The 8,009-nt window shown below is 37.9% G+C and overlaps 2 non-coding genes across 2 annotated transcripts; both read right to left on the bottom strand.

The window, feature by feature from the left end:
* Positions 1 to 3,654: 3,654 nt before the first annotated feature.
* Positions 3,655 to 3,725, bottom strand: TRNAG-UCC (transfer RNA glycine (anticodon UCC)). The gene has a single exon. It is a non-coding gene; the product is annotated as a tRNA-Gly (tRNA).
* A 1,444-nt stretch (positions 3,726 to 5,169) lies between these two features.
* On the bottom strand, positions 5,170 to 5,242 carry TRNAH-GUG (transfer RNA histidin (anticodon GUG)). The gene has a single exon. It is a non-coding gene; the product is annotated as a tRNA-His (tRNA).
* Between the last annotated feature and the right edge of the window lie 2,767 nt (positions 5,243 to 8,009).

The raw sequence follows: 8,009 nt of genomic DNA, 5'->3' as shown, positions 1-8,009 counted from the left end.
AATCACCGCTATGAGGCTGAATTCTCTTAATGAAAGTGATGAGGTTTTTGACTTTGATATCCCCTTTCAATTTGCATTCCATGCAATCGGCAAGCGGAGTCATCAATTAAAATGACAAAAATATTTTCACGTTAAGCTGAAAAACTCCATTGTTGGCCAGCACTTCAAGCGCTGCCAAAAAGAACATATCACGGTAAGACTATAACTACAATAAGAAGTCTTTTCAAAAGCAGTGGCTTTGGCCTGTTGGGGTCCCGGTCCTTATCTTCTGACCGGTTAACTCAGTATCCGGAATGTAAGATGATTCGCCTTGCCTAACTTACCTATTACATTTTGCTTCTAATACATGCGGCAGCAAAAGCTAGACAATGTTTAGAACGATAAGTTTATTACTACATTTTGCTTCTAATATAACCGTAATGCGGTAGCAAAAGCTAGACAATGTTTAGAATGACGTGGCTGCAGTCATTCCAAACAATGACTAGCTAGGATTGACGTGGCTGCAGCAGACAGACCTAATTTTGGCTAACAGATGGATTACGTCTTTAAAAATAAGTTTATTACTACATTTTGCTTCTAATATAACCGTAATGGGGATATCTTTATGGCATTCGTGATCTAACTTAAAAATTACATTGGGAATGGGAAAACGTATAGTCTAATCTCGATCGAAAGATAGAGCGGCTTGGAAAGGCCAACCAAGATCGGATATAGCTGGTTTTCCGCGAAATCTATTGCAGTAGAGCGTACAATGTTTATGGTTTGGGATAGAGCACTCAATGGGCTAGGGTGGCCTCAAGCCTGACCAACCTCAAGGAAACTCCGAATACAGGCCATAGGTTTGTATAGACAGACTTTGGGTGCTAAGATCCGGTAAAGCAGGGAATTAAGTAAACGTTATATGTAAAAGGTGGGTGTCTAGTTTACGATTGTTTGAAAGTTTATATAAAGTAGACTTTTGTCTATAAGTCATTTAAATCGGTTATTGTCATCTAATATAAGAATTTTTGCATAATAGGAAATGATAGTTTCTTGAAAAGAAATAACAAAATTTAGTCAAATTGAAGGTTCTAGCAATACTTTCTAACGTTAGGTTTAATTGAATAATCAATAAGATGGTTCTGCGGGGTAGAGTAATTGGCAAACTCGTCAGGCTCATGATCTGAAGACTGTTGGTTCAAATCCAACCCCCGCACTTTATTAATAAAGAAATAGCTATATAAATTAAGTATCTAATCATTGATAAGGAACTTACATTAACCAAAAAGTCCTGATAAATGATAATTGAGACATTAAAGAACCTTTAATTAATGGTTTCTATACACGGTTGTAGATGCAACCAATTTGCCAATAAAAACAAAAGAAAAATGGCCAATAAGAAAATAGCTATATTATAACATACCCAGATAAAAGTAGAATCGGATCCGAAATTCAAATATTTAAATACACAGATTTCCTATAAATACTAAAATAGTCAGGAATCCAGATAGTTTCGTGCTGCGGATATAAAGACAATCTTAGCATTGTTATATAAAGGATGTTAATGGTAAAATATCTATAAATTTATTACCGCTGGAAGAACAAAAATAAGGACCAAAGGCTGCAACCTGTCCAAATTTGGAGTCATTTTCTACCTATATCTCTATTTAATCTTAATTTTGATTTGAAATTAAGTAAGTGGTACTTACTAATTCCTTTCTTCTTTTTCCTACGTATATTCATTAGCAAGCCTATCATACAAGAAAGTTGCATGGCGTTCGGATTTTCCATGGGTTTGCTTCGATATCGTGTTTATATTGTCGTACGTTATGATTCCGGTTGTCTAATCTTTGTGCATTTAATGCACACTGCATAAAAATGGCCAATAAGGATTTCATACAAAAAAACTACAAACAATAAGGTTAATGAAGGCTAAGATAAAAACTCAATAAAAGAGACTTCACCAGCGGAATCTGATATTTCAGATATTGAGTATGATGATATGTTATCAGAACCTATTTTGAAGTGCTTAAACTAAATGGGAATTGATTTCCGTAAAAGCCATGATCGAATGCTCACGCTATCATAAAAAATAAGATAATATAGGACATCTTGTTTGTTTGTCTGTCAAAGGTCCACCAGGCAAGCAAAGCCCAGACCGGTTTAGGAGACATGATAACTGCTTTTGGCCTTATCGATTGGCTTATTGCAGGCAAGCTAAAGGCAAAAGGTAATGTGTTCTTCGGAAGAGCAAATGAGCTAAGCTAACTTAACTCATTTAGAAATAAAAATGGAAAAAAGTGTTTTCTGGCGATAACAATACTATAAATAATCTGCTGTCAACCAGACAAGATGCCTTTGCTTAAGTTAATGCCAATTTAATTAATAGCAAAGCCGTTAGCTGATCAGACCATGCATTATTTTGTATATTTAAAGTTATGAACAAAAAGAGGAAGAGATAACGTACTTGGATAGATTCTTTAAGTTTGAAATCTATCGAGATTTCAAAGCAAGATGTTCACAGTGATCTTACTTTTAGGCCGGGTGACAGAGTGGTTATGTAGAGGACTGCAAATCTTTGTACGTCGGTTCAATTCCGGTCCCGGCTTCCAATAATATGATGCTGAAAAGCAACATCAGATAAATTTTGCCCTTTAGCCATTAACTTTTTCAATTTTAATGCTGCCTTATACGAATATGAAGAAGAAAATCAAACAACATTAAACATTTCTTAATAAAGTTAATATATAGTTAGGGCAGTTTATTGAAAGGAGGTCTTTCATGCCAAAACAAATGATTACCCATAAAGGAATAAATTGAATCTAAACTCCTAAAGCTGCTTTCTTTAATGCTTTTGCTGTTATCAGGTAAACATAGTAAATATGAGCAATATCCTTAACTGAAGCTCTATATTTCATGGCAATTCTGATTTTTGTATTAGCGATAATGATGTGTATTTAATTTGTTTCGGAGCAAGACAACTTAATTATTTGACTCATAAACCAATGTCTTAAGCCACAACGCCATATCTTTAGTAGGTATGGGTTTTTTTCTTTTTATCTCAAAGTACCTACGATTTAGATTAACATGTACCTGTCCAGCCTTTTTTCTGCACAATCAAAGAAATTTATAGGTATTTTTCCTTTTATCCGTACAAATTACTTTCCATTTTCTTTATTGGGTTCTTATTTGTGTCTTAAGTAGTTTCATTTATTTGCCTTTTTAAGCACAATATCATTACTGATGATTCTATTCGCTGACATGTAATTTTTGAATGGAAAATCAAGTCCTTGTGAATAGACAAGGCTAGGTGCGACGGTTTCGCAAAAAAGTTAATGGAGCACATTATGATCCATTAGCCTAATTAAGTCAACTCGACTCCGTCCACCCGAAGGGCGTGAAAACCGTAATGCCAGCCAAATAAATTTCCTGTCCGGGCATGCCGGCCCAAGCCTGCAGCGCTTCGGAATGAAGGCCCGTTTGGAGACATTAGTTTGCTAAATCAACATACAATAAGATTGTATCATAAATGAAAATCCCATTTCTTTCTCTACTTCCATTTACCTAAGAAACACCGAGATGATGATAGGCATAGGATGACCCATTGAAAATCAACATTAGCTTAATGTTAGTTTCCTTATGGCCATCTCTTATCTTGCCTGTCAAAAAGTTACTTGCGAATAACGGGAATCGAACCCATATCCTCTGCTTGGAAGGCAGATAATCTACCGTTAATCTATATTCGCTTAAGTTTCATTCCCAGATATTCTAAATAAATCGTTTCTATAATACAAATTAACCAAAGTGGCCTTCCATGCGTGCGCAAAGACCTTGTCTTGCTCAAGCGCCTAGTAAAATGCAAGTGATGGATTATTTATGTTTAATTCGTTTCATATACGATGATTCATGGAACGCCATCGATGAAAACTTTCCGTTCATATCTCTCCAATGAGTAAGCGAAAATTCCTTAGCGAGTTGCGATCCGTTAAGGTTGCAAAAAAAGGACTCGCACCATTAGAGTTAAGATTAAGGTTAGATCCCTAATGTATATCGGCCCGGTCTTTGGGATCCGTATCCATTGTAAGCCGGGCCTTAAGACCTGGAGTTATGAGAAATGGTATTTTCTTTGTTTTTGCTATCAGAAAGTCTTTGGGCATTGTTAAGATTATAGGCATTTTTGGGATCATATCAAAAAGACCTTTGGCCGGCTAAAGGAATGGAAACGAAAAGAAATGAAATTTGTTAAAAGTAAAGTCTCGTATGGTTTTGACGTACTTCTATCCTCGACAGATAGCCCAGCATTAAAAGCTGGTCAGAGCTTATGGTTACCCGGTTGGTTAGATGCTATTAATAATAATAGTAACTCATTATTTTTCAGTATTGGACCCGGAGGTTCACCACGCTATTGCTTTGGGTTTACACACGTTGATTCTAGTGAAAGGTGCTTTAGATGTGCGTGGTTCCAAACTCATGCCAGATAAAAAGGAATTTGGTTATAGTTTTCCCTGTGACGGGCCGGGTAGGGGAGGTACCTGCGATATATCTCAGTCCAATGGCAGCTCCCTTCAATCCAAAGCAAGGCTTTAAGTATCCTTCGGGGTCCTACAAAGCAGTATACTATCACCCCTACTATGCAGTATTTACTACTTGGGGCTATTCAAGTATTGTCAACACGGGAGGCTAAGGCATGGTGTCTTATGTAAAGCCACGTATTAGATTGGCAAAATTAATATCAATACCGCCTACCATACTAAAGCTCGTTATGCTGCAGCTAAGTGGGTTCTTCACCACGAGACTCTAGCTGCTAAGCCGCCGTGTGATGGTTGCCGAGGTGGAGGGAAAGGAAAAAGGGCAAACCCTCGACCAAACCACTTTCGTGAAAAAAACTAGGGACGGAGTCGAACCGTCATTCCAGGACCAACACATTGCCATTATGTTACCTAGTTGGAGGTGACCTTGGCCACCCGAAACTAACGAAACGAAAGAAAGAACAAGGCCATAATGATTTCATATTTAACAATCCCGAGTCAAGCTAATACAATGGCCCTTCCTTTAGCTACAAACAATAGTTTCCCAAACAAAGCCAGCCTTCCTTGAGCTACAAACAATGGTTTCCGTCTGTTTTTGATATTTATAACTGTTTGTATCGTTTGCTGATAGCAGTCAAGCGCGTCGAAATAGTATGTTTTTGGCAAGTAACGGGATTTGAACCCGTGTTTTCAGATTCACAATCTGACACTCTAACCTATTAAGTTATACTCGCCCTCGGGGCTCTTTGCAAGCTCCTTTAGATCCAATATAGGCCCAAGCAAGTCTGGGATCGATTTGACTAAATATAAAAGGAGAATCGGTTAAAATGAGACAGAGCTTTCGTTTCTCTTATCTACCCATCTTAATAGGCAAATATGCTCACTATCGGACTTGAACCGATAACCCATAATGGAACAGATTTTGAGTCTATCGTGTCTACCATTTTCACCAAGTGAGCAAACAAAGCTCTCATCAAAGGAAATGTACAATAGGAATTTTCCTTACCTGGCCTGCTTAATCCAATCCTTTTTTGAAACCACCCAGTTGCGCTTTATTTATGGAGCTTGCTTTAATTTGGTCAAGCCCTAAATATCTTATCAAGACATAAAATTTTTGCCGCATTTTGTAGCTGGTTTTCATTTATCTATGTTTCTTTCTCGTTGTCCAACCTTTTCACTCTTTCATTAGTTCATATCCGTCTATTAAGGAACCAAGTAACCGAATATGCTTAGCATATACGAAGCCAGCTGAGATGAAAGGAAAAGATTTGAATCTTTATCAGCTCATTATTATTATTATTCCCAATGGGTGTAATTGTTATTATTTAGTTTAGTTTCATTTAGTAGCGGATTGTTTTGAACGAAGGCTTGTTTTCTTCTATAACATGATTTTTTTTCCTAAATCTTAATCAATATCCATACAACAGCCAGCGAAAGTGGCGAAATGGTAGACGCGCTATCTTGAGGTGATAATGAGGCCACTCATGGGAGTTCAATTCTCCTCTTTCGTAATCGTTTCTGAATAGAGCAAACAAGGCCCTAGTAAGTGGAATTCTTTTATTTTCAAATGTTAAGGATCCGCGCAGCTGATAAGATTTCATTAAATTACTACAGCTAGGCGAATTGCATATGGATCCAGGCTCGATAAGTAGCTTTCAGACTTGATAAGTGGCTTTCAGACAATGGCTATGGACTGCTAGTAGATGGCATTTTGGATAATCCAGTTTCTATCCCTTTCCGCATTATATATCAAATTCTTAAAAAAGGTACCAGGTCAGGGAGTTAAAAGCCCAATGCTCTACCAACTAAACCATACACCCAAGTATTATTATTACTATTATCCATTCTAAGAGAAATTTTTATATAGTAATTGAACGACAAGAAACAACTCCCAGTTCACCGAGCAATAGCTGAATGTAAAAGAATGGCTGCCATATTTACGTTAATCAGAGGTAAGGCCGTGAGTCATTATGTCAGGAAGGATTGTCAATGTTCCTTTCATCCATCCACCCTTATCGCCTAGTGTAGGTCAGGAGTCCGGAACGTGAGATGGCCTTACAGCCCAGCCTAGCCGCTTGGTTTTGGCTCTACAATGTTACACAATACCCTATTGATTGCCCTCTGATCCAGTCACTCAGCCAATCAAACCAATTACACCTGCCTACGCGTTTTTGAATTTTCCTGGCTTAAGGTTTTTTGAGCGACAATTTATATCTCTGACAATTCATAATTTACCTAGCCAACCCTTAACGTCAAAGCTGAGTACTTTGTGTTCTCAAAGTCGTAGGTCCATTTGATAGGGCATGGTAATGTGCATAGTCTTGTAGTGGGCGATCCTATGCTCGGCGAGTTTCACTAGCCAGCCCAGCGCTCGTGCTCATCGGAACTAAAATTTCTAGTCGGATTGCCATCATGTGGGGAGGTTTAACATAAAGTTTTGGCATGCTTTGCCTTGCCATAGCAAAATAAAGCAATTTATCTTGTTTTGCCGTAGCAGCTTTAAGGGGAATCCAAGGTAAGGTGTGTTGATCGGCTGGCTAGTCATTGGCAGCAAGTGTATGCCTTATCATAGTAAAGCAAAGCAATCACTCTTTTTTGGCATGCAAAGCTCTGCCTACGTAAAAGGCAATCTCTATTGATTGCTATAGATATCTATATATCAGATAGATGAAATAGTGAATAAACCACCGAAAAAGATTCAAACCTTCGAATGACAAAATCAAAACCCGTTGCCTTACCACTTGGCCACGCTTCACAAGCATAAAAAACATATATTTTTATAGATAACAATGGCGAGATCTTTAAAAGGCAATTGAACTAACGAGGAAAACAGCCTATAGCACAAACAATAAAGGATAATTACCTATGTCATTAAAAATAAAAAACTAAACGACATCCAATCAAGCATTAGGCAAGCCATATAGGAAACGATAATAAGATCCCGGGAGTAGATCTCGCTGTCAAGAGGAAACCGGAGGGCCTGTACCACCCGCATTTGGAAACCTACTAGCAATGAAAAAGCACCTAGCGGACGCCAAATAATAGAAAAGAAGTCTGTATACCACCATATGCTGCACTTCGTTAAAAGCAGCACTCTGTCGAGATGCCTAGCCTGCCTAGCTATGCTTGGGCGAGATCCATCAAGCAATGAGATAGCCGTATGATGGGTGACTCGCACGTTTGATTTGGAAAGCATTTATTTAGCCTATACCATTCACAGCGCGGCAGGAGCTAGCTGTCTGTGCGAGATTTGCTTGCCTACCCTTTACCGCTATACTTCGTCATTGAGTTGATTATGCGAAAGTAGGCCTGCCTTCTGTCACTACTAGACAGTACAGATAAATGATTAACTTTACCATATTAGTTAAAGAACCCTATCAAAGTAAAAAATATTAGCTGACAGATACGTCAAGAAAACCATTGAAAACACTGATTATTTACCCATTTTGCTAGTGAAAAAGAAAGATGACACGATACATCTTTGTATTATCGATAGAGCTT

The sequence above is a fragment of the Lygodium microphyllum genome, unplaced genomic scaffold, assembly GCF_053477565.2.
Source record: "Lygodium microphyllum isolate KBCC unplaced genomic scaffold, Lygodium_microphyllum_v1.1.10 scaffold_42, whole genome shotgun sequence".
Classification (NCBI taxonomy): Eukaryota; Viridiplantae; Streptophyta; class Polypodiopsida; order Schizaeales; family Lygodiaceae; genus Lygodium; species Lygodium microphyllum.
The sequence above is the reverse complement of the archived record's forward strand: the minus strand, read 5'-3'. Positions and strand labels throughout refer to the sequence as shown.